The sequence below is a fragment of the Pristiophorus japonicus genome, chromosome 8 (assembly GCF_044704955.1).
Source record: "Pristiophorus japonicus isolate sPriJap1 chromosome 8, sPriJap1.hap1, whole genome shotgun sequence".
NCBI lineage: Eukaryota > Metazoa > Chordata > Chondrichthyes > Pristiophoridae > Pristiophorus > Pristiophorus japonicus.
In genome coordinates, this window is record NC_091984.1 from 7904557 (window position 1) to 7919075 (window position 14519).

Genomic DNA, 14519 nt, shown 5'->3' on the forward strand with positions numbered 1-14519 from the left:
TGGATCTTTAGCTGATTTTTGCATCCCAGGAGATGACATGGCTCCGGTTGGGGTGGAGTGTAGAATGTTTCAGTATAAGGGGTGTCGCAGTTGTGTGAGGCGGACTGGTTGGGCTGGGTGCTCTATGCCTTTCCGTCAGTGTTCATAGGTTTATATGTGTTACTGCAAAAAGGAGGCTTCTCTCCTTCCAGGAGGACGAACTGATATAGTTAATTGACACCTCGCCCAGTTTCCCAGTATATAACGACCACGGAAGTAAAGAAACGAAGCCTCAGGTTTACCGGTTTTATTACGAGCATGCACGGGAAGGTTCAGTCGTAGAACCTCCCAAATACAAGCGGTTTCAAGCATAATTTATAAAGGTTTTGGAGAGGAGCTATTCTCCTACAAATCATCGATAGGTCTATTGTTATCAGCGAAGTTACATTGATTTGTCCACTCTTATCAGACGGGCTCTGAGTGGTACATGCAACTGTCCATCGCTCATTAATGTTGTGTTCCATTTTGCCCTCTACCCCAGTCTATCCGACGCCTAGTGTGGCTGTACTGGCTTCCTTATCTCTTCCTCAGGGACTTTTAAACAAAACTGCTGACTTCGGCTGTTTAAGTGTTACGAAGGTTAAGATATAGTTTAATGTGTATAAGTGTGCTATACCTATACAAGCAAGTGTTACATACATAGGCAATTTATAAGTTCACTACCTTCAGGCTAATTCTGATCCGCTATTTGCAACCTGACAATTTATCCCTTACAATTCCCCCCTTATGGTATATGCCCAGGATAGGCCACTTCCCAATTAATACCTCACGGGTGAGCTTCCAGGGTTGTCCTTTCGCTTGGGTAGCGCTACTTCCCAAGCTGCAGGATCTACCTGTGGGCTTTCCCATCAAGGCTATACTAAGTAAGTCCTTTATGACGGACTGTACGATTTCCCTTTATTCAATGTTTAACTATTTTACGGGTTAGGACCTGCCTCTTACGTCGGTTACATCTTTTTAAAGAATAATACTAGCAAGATGAGTTCCCTTGCACTACAACCAGTACATTTAGTGCAGCATAGTTTGTATATAAGTCCTTTTTAGCCAACATTTTCTCGGTTTTCAAATTATGCCCCGCCTGGGGTATCCTCTGTTTCTTCTATGTTTCCTCCACTTGGGGTCTTCTCTATTCTGCCAAATTTACAGCCCACCTGGGGTATCCTTTATGTTGTTGAATGGTGTCCAATTCAGTCAAGTTTGTTCCTCATTCAGTTCGAGTATCGGTTTTCCTTGTGCCCGATGGCCTTCACATAACCTCCCCAGGGAATGTCCATCATTGTCGCATCGATCGTTCCTCCTTTAGTTCAGGGGTTATAATAAACTCGTTTATATCTGTCTCGTCAAGCGGAGTAAAGCAGAAGTCATATCCACAATGAGGTGTTCCTTTCTTCATTTCAGTTGCCATGGCGCTCAAACATCAAACTCCATTTCCTCGTGGAACAGCAATAATTTAGTAGTCCTGTGTTAGCGGGGTGATACTCAAGGGGTACCCGTCCACTTGGTTATATCCACAGTCATCTTTGATCATTCGTAGTGGATCTCGACATAAAGCAACTTGGTTATTTTTATAACAATCATCTTTGTTGAGACTCTTAGTAATGTTGTTCTCTTCAGTTACATTTCGGGTTTGTCATGGTACCGCACGCGAGTTTGATTTCTTATTTCTCCTGCATTGTTTGGTACGGAGGATCTCCCTATGTCACATCATACTGTGGTATAGTTAATACAAAACCGAGTATATTCATAGTCCGGTTACACATCTGGCCTTTGGGACCCAAGCATGACCGTTTCTCCGCACCTCGCAGGCACGAGTCACGTTTTTGTCCAAGTTCTAGTTGGTTAATACATCAAGTGTTATCCAATCCGGCACCTTTCCATTCTGAAGCTGCTCTCGGTTATGTTGTATTCCATTGAGCAAACATGCTCCATATCCTGTACATACTAGTTCTGTCTGTATGGTTTTACTTAAGATCCTCGATTCATTTATAGTTCTCGCAATGTGTGGGCCACTTGTAATAATTCCCTTTCTGCGCCATCACCCAGTTGTGCCTCTAACTTTTCATTATCCTCATCCATTTCCAGAAATCCCTGTAAGGTTCGTGTTAGAGCATTAACTCGATTATCTATTGTGCGTAGCTCTATAGTGTTTACCATTGTAGCTCCTGCCGCGTATCCTTCTGTGTATCCCGCCTCGTACCATTTCTAGTATCCCTCTTTTTCCTCAGTCCCGTATTTTACATGACCCTCTTTCCACGTTAAACTTCATGGTTTTTGATTCCGGGCCTTACGTGCTCACAGGGTGAGGTGTCTATACAGGCTTATAGTGTTTAACTCGCAGAAGTTGAGGGTGGTTATAGTGTTTAAATTTAGGAATACAGTAATTATTCGCTGTCGTACCCCGAAGTGTATCTTATCCTTGGTCTGATTAATCAATCCCCCTTTTGCCCCAGCGTTCATAGTTGGACACGTTTGTGATGTTGGTGGTGTGATGGTCGGGGCTCTGGTAGTACTCACTGTTGTTAAAGTAGTGGGTGGGGCCGTGTTGGTGGGTCTATCTCGGGAGATATCCCTCCATCACCATTCATAGATGTTGAGTGAAATCTGCACCCCCTTCCCTCGGGTACAGTATCTCTGTCCCTCCTGATTATAAAACACACCCTGGTCTTATTTCCACTAATTATTGGTCCCATATTACTGGCCCATCCCCAATGTTGTTTTGTTTCCTCGTTGCATTGTTTTATGTCTGTTATTTAAGTCAACTGTTGCTCCGTCCGTCATCATCAGTGTTTTAGATTCTTTATTAAACTTGTTATGTCTCGAATAAAGCAATGTAACTGAGTACTGTAGACGTGAGTAAGTGTGACATTAATCTCTTTATTCCAACTCCAGAATGCTGGTTCAGCATGGGAGGCCTGATTATATACAGTGCTCCCAAGGGATGCTGGGATCCCTTGGGACTCCAACAGATACGCCCTCTGGTGGCGGTAGAATGCTGGTTACATAGTGTTGCATATATAACATCACTCCCTCCCAAAGTCAATAGTTCACTTGTTTACAGGGTGAGATGATCTGGGGCTTTCCGCTCCCTAGTCGATCGTTTCGGTACAAATGCAGGTGCAGGTGAGTTGGTTGGGCCTTCGCTGGGCTGCTGCGCAGCTGACCTTGCTGGGCTGCTGGGGATGATGAGTTCAGCTTCCTGGTCAACCGTGATGTCGTTTGCCACTTGTGTGTGTCGGAGAGTCGAAGATGGTGGTGTCCTCTTCAGGTTGCTCGTGGCTGTCTATGAATCGCAGTTTGGTTTGGTCCAAATGCTTTCTGCAATTTAGTCCATTTGCGAGTTTGATCTGAAACACTCTACTCCCTTCTTTGGCTATGACAGTGCCAGCAAGCCATTTGGGACCATGTCCATAGTTGAGTACAAATACAGGATCATTGACTTCAATATCACGTGACAAATTTGCGCGATCATGGTACATGCTTTATTGATGGCGCCTGCCCTCGACATCTCTCTGCGAGTTTTCCCAGGGTCCTTTCGGTCAGGGCTGATGTCCCATTCTGATCTTTACTTTCCCCCGGGTTGTATTTTGCACATATCACGCACCTTCTACAGTGGTCTTCTATATCTCGACCCATTCCCTTCCACCATCAGCATCTGGACATCGAGCTTATCATGTTGGTTCTACCTGTATGGACATACACATGATATAAATTTAATAGACTCCCCTGGATGCATTCCAGGGCCACCACATTCCCATCATTCTTCCATATCCCATTGGTCCCTTGTTGGGCCCCTCTCTGCTTCCACCCCTCCTTTTCCTGTGGAGTGGCTTCTCCCTGTACCTTAACCATGTTTATTTCCTCAGGCCCGATTGTACATGCTCCGACCTGGGCTTCCCCGGCCACTGTACCCATCTCTGCCACTCACTTGGCTGCCTCGTCTGCCCATGCATTCCCCTGTTGATACTGATCATTAATTTTTATGTGTACTTTGACCTTTATTATCGCACACTCCTGGGGTAGGAGGGAGGCTTCCACTAGGTGTTTAACAATCTCCTCATGTTTAATTGGCCCTGCTCCTGAGGTCATGTATCCCCGTCTGCTCCAGGCTAACATATAATCACGCACTACTCCAAAACCATACCGACTGTCTGTGTAGATGTTTACTCTTTTTCCCCTAGCCAGCCTCAGAGCCTCAGTGAGAGCCACTAATTCAGCCACTTGAGCCGATAGGCCCCCTTCTAACCGTCCTTCCCTTCTAACCTGTCCGCTGCTATCTACCACGACCCATCCCGTCCGTGGTGTCCCATTGATATAGCACCGAGATCCATCTACATATAGATCCATGTCTGCCTCCTCAAGCGGGGTTTCACTTGCCTGACTACTTCCCTTGTCTTCTCCTGTTGGGCTACACTGATGCTCCTCTCCCTCCGTAATGATCCACCCTGCAGGGTTGTTACAATTGTCTTTTATTATTGTTACCGTCCCATTGCGGGGTAAGAGCATTGCTTCCCACCCTGCCCTTCGTGCATCGGATACCGTTTTTAGCCTTCCAGTGTTAAGTAATTCTACTAAGGTATGCTGGGTATGTAGGGTAATGAGTCCTGACATTATTATTGGTTCACTAACACTGATGGCCCTTGCCGCACAGTCTCAGGCAGCAATGCACCTGGACAGTCCTGCGGCTACGGGTTGCGACTTACCTGAGCAATATGCCACTGGACTGTGCCTGTCCCCATGTAATTGAGTCACTACGCGTTATAATGATTGTTACTATGGTAGGTATAGATGTGAAAGGGCCTATTCTGGTCTGGTATTCCCAAGACTGGAGTACTTGTGAGAGCTTGTTTTAATCACACAAATGCAGTTTCCTGATCTGGGCCCCAGTTTACGGGCTCTTGGGAGGGTTTCCCCCTTTGATCAGGTCCTGTATAGGTTGGGCCATCTCGGCATATTGGGGAATAAAATTTCTGCAGTGGTTGAATAGCCCTCGTACCTGCCTGACCCCTTTCATGGTTCCTGGCCTGGGCATTGATTGAATTGCCTCCTTTCTGTCCTCGGGCATCTGTCTCTTCCCTTGTGATATTATGTATCCTACATATGTTACTTCGCTCCTTCCCACCTGCACTTTCCTAGGATTTATTTTAATCCTGCGCTCTGTAGAGCTCCTAGCTCTGTAGTTGAAGCTAGTACGTGTTGTTGTTCTGTGCTGGAGGCAATCAGGATATCATCCACATACTGCAAAAGGGTGCTTCCTTCTCCTACGTCTATTGGTTCCAAAATCCCTGACAATACTCGATGAAATATGCTCGGGCTATTATGGAATCCCTATGGCACTCTGGTCCATGTGTATTGTTTTCCCTTTACGGTGAAGGCAAATTTCCATTGGGGCTTTTTGTCCAAAGGTACGGCCCAAAATCCATTTGCTATATCCAGCACGGTGAATGTCTTATGTTCTGGATCCAGGCCAGTAAAAATTGTGGCCGGACTTACCACTATTGGGTGTTCTCGGGGAGTCACCTTATTCAGGGCGGTGTAATCTATAGTTAGTCGGTAAGACCTGTCGGGTTTCTTTACCGGCCACACAGGTGAATTAGTGGAGGCTATTACCCGTTTCACTACCCCGCGCTTCTCTAATTCCTGCACTATCTGACAGACCGGTGCCTCAGCTTCGGGTCTTAATGGGTACTGTCGGTGAGCTTTGTGTTCGGGTCCAGGAATTTTGATGGGTGGTGTCTCTGCTAATCCACAATCTTGCCTGTATTGTGCCCACAGAGTCGGGTATAATTGACACACGCTACCCCACACACCCTTTGTTTCCCACTCGGGTTGGATTGGGATTATTCCGGCCAGTCGTTACTGCTGGTGTCCCGGGTGTTCGAACTTAATTCGGTTTCCGTGCTTATCCCCCAAAATTATCTAGTTAAGCTGGGGATCCATCAGTACCCCTATCACCGTTACGGTATCGATGCCCAATATGGTGCCCTCTGTGTTCTGACAGCAGCAAAACTGAGTAGGTAACATTACTCCCTGTACTTCTAATAACACCATCTCACGTAGGGTTGCTTTCTGATATCCCCCACCCACTCCTTGTATGTTTACACTCCTGCCGGTCCGGGGCAAATCTAACTTGGGAATGGAAACGGACGCTCCTGTGTCTACAAGCATATCGAAGTGCCGGCCCCCAAACACTGCACTAATAAACATCCTTGGATGCCCTAGCTGTGATCCCATACATCCGCCGGGGGCCGGCAACCCCTAGCGTGTACTGGCTAATCGGAGCTTGTTGATAATATCCTCGTTGGAGGGGTCTCAGGTTGGGGCAGTGGTGGCAGTGGTGCTGGTACCTGTCTGAGCCTGTCCATCAGCTCTTCCCTGGTTAATGGTGTTCCCTTCTTTACCTGTTGGGGGCCTCGCCTTCCTGCGCCTCCCCCTTACTCCAACAAGCTTTGGCCAAATGTCCAAGTTTACCACAATTGTGACATTTCCCTTTAGAATTTCTGTAACCTTTCCTTTTCCGCGGACAATCCCGACTGAAGTGACCTCCCTGATTGCAGTTAAAACATATCAGTGGAGCTGTGCGGGGTGTGTCTCCTCCTCCTTCATCTCTGCTGCTACCGCTGTTGCTGCTATTTTTGCTATTTTCTCCCTTTGTTCTAACTTTAACTCCGCTACATGTTCTGCCCATTCCAAAGTTTCATCGTAATCATCTCCTATCGTAAATCCTAACTTAATTATCTTTTGATGTGCCTCTCCTAGTCCGTCCTTAAACGTTTTCAAGGATGCTGCACATTTCTGTCAGGGTCATCAGCCCCAGAATGGTTTTTGTATTCAATCCACTTTCGTTCCCCGTACTCCCCTACCCTTTCCCTGCCTTCTGAATCACATTCAGTATTCTACTCCAATCTTTTGCCAGAATTCTGTATTCCTACTATTTGCCTTCGGGGTTGGGAACATATTCAATAGAATTTGTCTCTCCTGTGGGCTGAGGGGTACCTCCTGTATGGTAATGTGGGCTGCTCTACGTCCGTTGGAGGGAATGGTGGTAGTGCGTATCGGTGCTGCTGATAAATAGCCATTATCATGTGCCGGGGCCCACTCTACTCCGCACTCGTTATCCCAGTCTGGTTTACTGTTAGGGTGGGTTTGTGGACTACACTTACCCACCGTGGGGTACATTGGCTCTATTACCGTAGGTGATGGTGCACTGGCTGTGCACTGCACTATCCGTCTGGTCTTGTCTTTATCTCTTCCAGCTTATTTATCTTAGCTTCCAACTCTTGAATTTGTTTTGTTTGAGTATCTATCTGGCCTCTGGTGAGTATTATTACATAGGCTTTCTTCGTTTTATTTTTATTCTGACTATCCCACCATTTCCTCTGTCTCTCAGGTGAGTCTTCTTTCTTTTATTAAGAAATCCAAATTAATAATGTCCAATATAAAACAGCTCTCAATGGAAAGGGTTAACTCCTTTACAGGTTTGCAAGAAGGCCTGACATCATTACGTGACTTCGTGTATCATCCGTAAATTTTTTCCCAAATCTTTGTGCCTTCAAAACTTGCTTAGGAATTAGGAATCCGTTAAAACAACAGAAATCATTCGTAAAGTTGTCATAATAAAACCTTCTCATTGGGAAAGTCAGCATTTTAGATTAAACTCCAATTTCTCTAAACTTCCAATTCAAATACTTGCCAAAAATTGTTTCATTGATTTAAGACGAGACCACACATTTTTAACAACTAGTTTGTTTCCTAAAATCCAATTTTCCCACAAGCTATATACATTCCAGCATTTTGTTTTTACGGTCCCATTCACTGAGCAAATCTTGTGTTTTATTTCTCTTGGCACAAAATCTAAACTTGCGTGCCGGTTCCATCTTTATAAAGAATTCTCGAATTCCCAGTTTTTTTCCTTCCTTTGCTGAGTCACATAACTTGGATTTTTTTCCCCTTTTGAATCAGAATGTAATAATTTTTTTTTGATGACTTCCTCTGGTCCATCGTTAAACATCTTTGTTTCTCTCTCTCAGCACAAAGCTGTGTCAGGTTTAACTCGTAAGTTTTTATATTTAAACCAATATCTTTTTCACAGACAATTTAAATCTCCTTTCTTCAAATGAGGTTTTGTATTTTGATGATCTTCCTCCAGTCCATTTTCCTAAACATCTTTGTTTCTCATTCTAGCAGCTGCAGCTTTCAAGGTCGCATTTTTATCTTTTGATAAAAACACGCTGTCCTTTGTAAATTCAACGTGTTTTTCCAGCATTTTTCTTTTCATTTCATAATTTTCCATTTTTCTCAGCCGGCATTTTATCCCACTGGCCAGTTTCCCGAGGATCCTGGGGTCTAACCCCACTTTTTAGGTTGTATTCCTTCTTTGTTTGCGCAGCATACGATCAATACCGGCTTCTCCGTGTTATTACCGTGTCACACTTCGGGACATACACCTTACTTTTCCTCTAACGATCGCTGGGTCCTCTCCCCCTTAGGTTGTAATCCTTCTTTTTCAGGCAATACACCTATCCCACCCTTGGTTTTCGTCCTTCCGTGGTTCGCTATAACTTGTTCTACAGATTACCCCTTCTAATTCTTTATGCAGATTACCTCCTTCCCCGTCAATGCTACAGCTGCAGGTGGTACAAAACATACTCACTGCCATTCAGGTCACATCATCCAGGTCAGAGGGTCTGCATCCTGTTCGTGGGGTAAAAAGGAGGCTTCTCTCCCTCAAGGTGGACTAACTGATATAGTTAATCGATACCTCGGTATAATAACCACGGAAGTAAACAAACAAAACCTCAGGTTGACTGGTTTTATTACGAGCAATGCAAGAGAAGGTTCAGTCGTGGAACCTCCGAAATACAAGAGTTTTCAAGCATAAATTATACAGGTTTAGCAGAGGAGCTATCCTCCTACAAAATCTTCAATAGGTCTATTGTTATCGGCAAAGTTGCATTGATTTGTCGACTCTTATCAGACGGGCTCTGAGTGGTACATGCAACTGCCCATCTCTCATCATTGTTTTGTTCCTTACGGCCAAAGGGACCAAGGAGCATGGAGAGAAAGCAGGAAAGGGATACTGAGGTTGAAAAATCAGCCATGATCTTATTGAATGGCGGTGCAGGCTCGAAGGGCCGAATGGCCTGCTCCTGCACCTAATCTCTAAGTTTTTATGTTTCTATGTTTTGCCCTCTACCCCAGACTATCCGACACTTAGTGTGGATGTACAGGCTTCCTATTCTCTCTTCCTCAGGGACTTTAAATAAAACTGCTGACTTTGGCTGTTTAAGTATTACTCAGGTTAAGCTATAGTTTAATGTACATAAGTGTACTATACCTAAAAAGCAAGTGTGACATACATCGGCAATTAATAAGTTCACTACCTTCAGTTTAATTCTGACCACCTATTTGCAACCTTACAATTTATCCCTTACAATATGTAACCTTGAGGGCTGCTGACCAAGGGCCGTGCGGCTCTTTGTCGGGCGGCGCGGACACGGTGGGCCGAAATGGCCTCCTTTTGCGCTGTAAATTTCTATGTTTCTATGTTTCTATGTTTGACCATCAGAGGAACTACTGGTCACCATCCACAATGAGAGTGAGAGATATTCATCCAGAAGTTCAACAGATGAAGATATGTCTCCAGTAGAGCATTCTTGATGGTCTATCACTCGGCCAGGAATGTTTCTACATTTCTCCTTTGTCGCAGCATCTGAACAAGAGATGGTGGTCTTGGGGCACAGTGTCCTCCAGGCATTTGGGCCACAGCCATCAGGCTCTTCAGGTAATGCTGCGACATTCAGGAGGAATGGGCTCCTGGCCAGTGGACATGGATGAGTTCACTTGTCATTTCAGCAGGCTCAGGGTGTGAACGGTATAATAGGACATTGTACACTTTCAGACTCGGTGTGGGGTAAATCAGCATGTCTATGGTTGAAAATGAAGAGGAAAGTCATGGGCTGCAGGAGGATATCAATCTAGTGGTCAGGTGGGCAGAGCAGTAGAAAATGGAATTTCATTCAGAGAGTGTGAGATGATGCACTTTGGGAGGGCTAATAAGGAAAGGGGTAAGCCACTTAATAGTGTAGATGAACAAAGAGACCTTGGAGTGCTTGTCCACAGATCCCTGAAAGTAGCAGGCCAGATGGATAAGGTGGTTTAGAAGGCATACGGAATGCTTGTCTTTATGGAATATAAGAGCAGGGAGGTTATGCTTAAAGTGTACAATACTTTGGTGAGACCACAGCTGGAGGACTGAGCGCAGTTTTGGTCGCCGTATTATTGGAAGGACGTGATTGCACTAGAGAGGGTGCAGAAGAGATTTAAAGGGATGCTGCCTGGAATCGAGAATCTTAATTACGAGGACAATTGGATAGACTGGGCTTGTTCTCATTGGAACAGAAGAGGTTGAGAGGAGAACTCATTGAGGTGTACAAAATATTGAGGGGCCTGGACATAGTGAATAATAAGGGTCTATTTCCATTGGTGGAGAGGGCTATTACGAGGGGGCATAGTTTTAAGGTGGTTGGTGGAAGGTTTAGAGGGTATTTGAGGGGGGGCTTCTTTATGCAGAGTTTTTGTGGGGATCTGGCACTCGCTGCCTGGAAGAGTGGTGGATGCAGAAACCTTCAGCACTTTTAAGAGATATTTGGATTGTCACTTAAAGTTCTGTAACCTGCAGGGTTACGGACGTAGAGCTGGTAATTGGAGTTAGACTGGATGACCTTTTATTGGACGGCGCAGATATCATGGTCAGTACTTCAGGGAATAGAATACGGCCACGGTGTGATCTCCTGGACTAGTGTCGATCACCTGGATGGGTCAGAGAAGAATTTACCCTGTTTTTTTATCACTAAATTGGCCTGGGTTTTTATCTGTTTTTTGCCTCTTGCAGGTGATCACATGGCTCCAGTTCGGGTGGAGTGTAGAAGTTTTCTGTATCAGGGGTGTTGCAGTTGTGTGAGGCGAACTGGTTGGGCTGGGTGCTCTTTGCCTTTCTGTCATTGTTCATAGGTTTATATGTAACCTTTAGGGCTGCTGACCAAGACGGTGTGGCTCTTTGTCAGCCGGCGTGGACACGATGGGCCGAAATGGCCTTCTTCTACGCTGTAAATTTCTATGTTTCTATGTTTCTATGTTTGACCATCAGAGGAACTATCTACCAGTGAGCATACTGGTCACCATCCACACTGAGAGTGAGAGATAGTCATCCAGAACGCTCAACTGATGAAGATATGTCTCCAGTTCAGCATTTATGATGTCTATCACTCGGCCAGTAATGTTTCCACATTTCTCCTTTGTCGCAGCATCTGAACAAGAGATGGTGGTCTTGGGACACAGTGTCCTCCAGGCATTTGGGTTACAGCCATCAGGCTCTTCAGGTAATGCTGCGACATTCAGGAGGAATGGGCATCAAGGCCAATGGACATGGATGAGTTCACTTATCATTTCAGCAGGGTCAGGGTGTGAACGGTATAATAGGATATTGTACACTTTAAGACTCGGTGTGGGGTAAGTCAGCATGTCTATGGTTGTTAATGATGAGGAAAGTCATGGGCAGAGCAGTATCAAATGGAATTTAATTGAGAGAAGTGTGAGGTGCTGCACTTTAGGAGGGCTAATAAGAAAGGGTATACACATTAAGCGGTAGGCCACTTAATAGTGTAGACGAACAAAGTGACCTTGGAGTGCTTGTCCACAGATCCCTGAAAGTAGCAGGCCAGGTGGATAAGGTGGTTAAGAAAGTATACGGAATACTTGTCTTTACTGGCCGAGGCATAGAATATAAGAGCAAGGTGGTTGTGCTTAAATTGTTTTATACTTTGGTTAGGCCACAGCTGGAGTACTGCATGCAGTTCTGGTCACCGTATTGTAGGAAGGACGAGATTGCATTAGAGAGGGTGCAGAGGAGATTTACTAGGATGCTGTCTGGAATGGAGAATCTTAGTTATGAGGAAAGATTGGATAGGCTGGGTTTGTTCTCATTGGAAAAGAGTAGATTGAGAGGAGACCTCATCGAGGTGTACAAAATATTGAGGGGCCTGGACAGAGTGGATAATAAGGGTCTATTTCGATTGGTCGAGGGGTCTATTATGAGGGGGCATTGTTTTAAAGTTTAGAGGCGATTTGACGGGGGGGCTTCTTTATGCAGAGGATTGTGGGGATCTGGAACTCGCTGCCTGGAAGAGTGGTGGATGCAGAAACACTCTCCACTTTTAAGAGAAGGTTGGATGGGCACTTAAGGTGCCGTAACCTGCAGCGTTACGTACCTAGAGCTGGTCATTGGGATTAGACTGGATGATCTATTGTTGGACGCTGCAGATATAATGGTAAGTACTGCAGGGAATAGAATACAGCCAGGGTGATCTCCTGGACTAGTTTCGATCGCCTGGATGGGTCAGAGAGGAATTTTCCCAGATTTATTACCCCTAAATTGGCCTGGGTTTTGAGCTGGTTTTTGCACTCCAGGAGATCACATGGCTCCGGTTGGGGTGGACTGTAGAATGTTTCAGTATAAGGGGTGTCGCAGTTGTGTGAGACGGACTGGTTGTGCTGGGTGCTCTTTGCCTTTCCGTCAGTGTTGATAGGTTTATTTGTGTGAGGGTAAAAAGGAGGCTTCTCTCCTTCCAGATGGATGAACTGATACAGTTAATTGACACCTCGCCCAGCTTCCCAATATATAACGACCACGGAAGTAAAGAAACGAAACCTCAGGTTTACCAGTTTTATTACGAGCATGCACGGGAAGGTTCAGTCCTGGAACCTCCAAAATACAAGAGGTTTCAAGCATAATTTATACACGTTTTGGAGAGGAGCTATCCTCCTACAACTCATCGATAGGTCTATTGTTATCAGCGAAGTTACATTGATTTGTCGACTCTTATCGGACAGGCTCTGAGTGGTACATGCAACATTCCATCTCTCATCAATGTTTTGTTCCATTTTGCCCTCTACCCCAGTCTATCCAACGCCTAGTGTGGCTGTACTGGCTTCCTTATCTCTTCCTCAGGGACTTTTAAACAAAACTGCTGACTTCGGCTGTTTAAGTGTTACGAAGGTTAAGCTATAGTTTAATGTGTATCAGTGTGCTATACCTATACAAGCAAATGTTACATACATAGGCAATTTATAAGTTCACTACCTTCAGCCTAATTCTGACCCCCTATTTGCAACCTTACAATTTATCCCTTACATTTCCCCCCTTATGGTATATGCCCACGATAGGCCACTTCCCAATTAATAACTCACGGCTGAGCTTCCAGGGTTGTCCTTTCGCTTGGGTAGCGCTACTTCCCGAGCTGCAGGATCTATCTGTTGGTTTTCCCATCAAGGTTATACTAAGTAAGTCCTTTCTGCCGGACTGTACGATTTCCCTTTATTCAATGTTTAACTATTGTACGGGTTAGGACCTGCCTCTTATGTCGGTTACATCTTTTTAAAGAATAATACCAGCAAGATGAGTTCCCTTGCACTACAACCAGTATATTTAGTGCAGCATAGTTCGTGTATAAGTCTTTTTTAGCCAACATTTTCTCGGTTTTCAAATTATGCCCCGTCTGGGGTATCCTCTGTTTCTTCTATGTTTCCTCCACTTGGGGCCTTCTCTATTCTGCCGAATTTACAGCCCACCTGGGGTATCCTTCATGTTGGTGAATGGTGTCCAATTCAGTCGAGTTTGTTCCTCATTCAGTTCGAGTATCGGTTTTCCTTGTGCCCAATGGCCTTCACATAACCTCCCCAGGGAATGTCCATCATTGTCCCATCGATCGTTCCTCCTTTAGTTCAGGGGTTATAATAAACCCGTTTATTTCTGTCTCGTAAAGCGGAAGTCATATCCATAATGAGGTGTTCCTTTCTTCATTTCAGTTGCTGTGGTGCTCACACATCAATCTCCATTTCCTCGTGGAACAGCAATAATTTAATAGTCCTGTGTTAGCGGGGTGATATTCAAGGTGCACCCGTCCACATGGTTATATCCACAGTCATCTTTGATCATTCATAGTGGATCTCTACATAAAGCAACTTGGTTATTTTTACAACAATCATCTGTGCTGAGACTCTGAGTACTGTTGTTCTCTTCAGTTACATTTCGGGTTTGTCATGGGACCGCACGCGAGTTTGATTTCTTATTTCTCCTGCATATTTGGTATAGAGGATCTCCCTTTGTCACATCATACTGTGGTGTAGTTAATACAAAATCAATTATATTCAAATGTCCAGTTATACATCTGGCCTTTGGGTCCCAAGCATGACTGTTTCTCTGCACCTCGCAGACATGAGTCATGTTTTTGGCCAAGTTCCAGTTGGTAAATACATCAAGTGTTATCCAATCCGACACCTTTCCATTCTGAAGCTGCTCCAGGTTATGTTGTATTCCATTGAGCAAACATGCTCCATATCCTGTACATACTAGTTCTGTCTGTATGGTTTTACTTAAGATCCTCGATTCATTTATAGTTCTGGCGTGGTCTCGCAATGTGTGG

The 14519-nt window shown here is 44.9% G+C and overlaps 1 long non-coding RNA gene across 1 annotated transcript; it reads right to left on the reverse strand.

Moving 5' to 3' along the window:
* Nucleotides 1-271: 271 nt before the first annotated feature.
* Nucleotides 272-8878, reverse strand: LOC139268396 (uncharacterized). Its single transcript, XR_011594018.1, has 2 exons — nucleotides 8690-8878; nucleotides 272-3722 (listed from the first exon to the last, which is right to left on the reverse strand). It is a non-coding gene; the product is annotated as an uncharacterized lncRNA (long non-coding RNA).
* Nucleotides 8879-14519: the final 5641 nt, after the last annotated feature.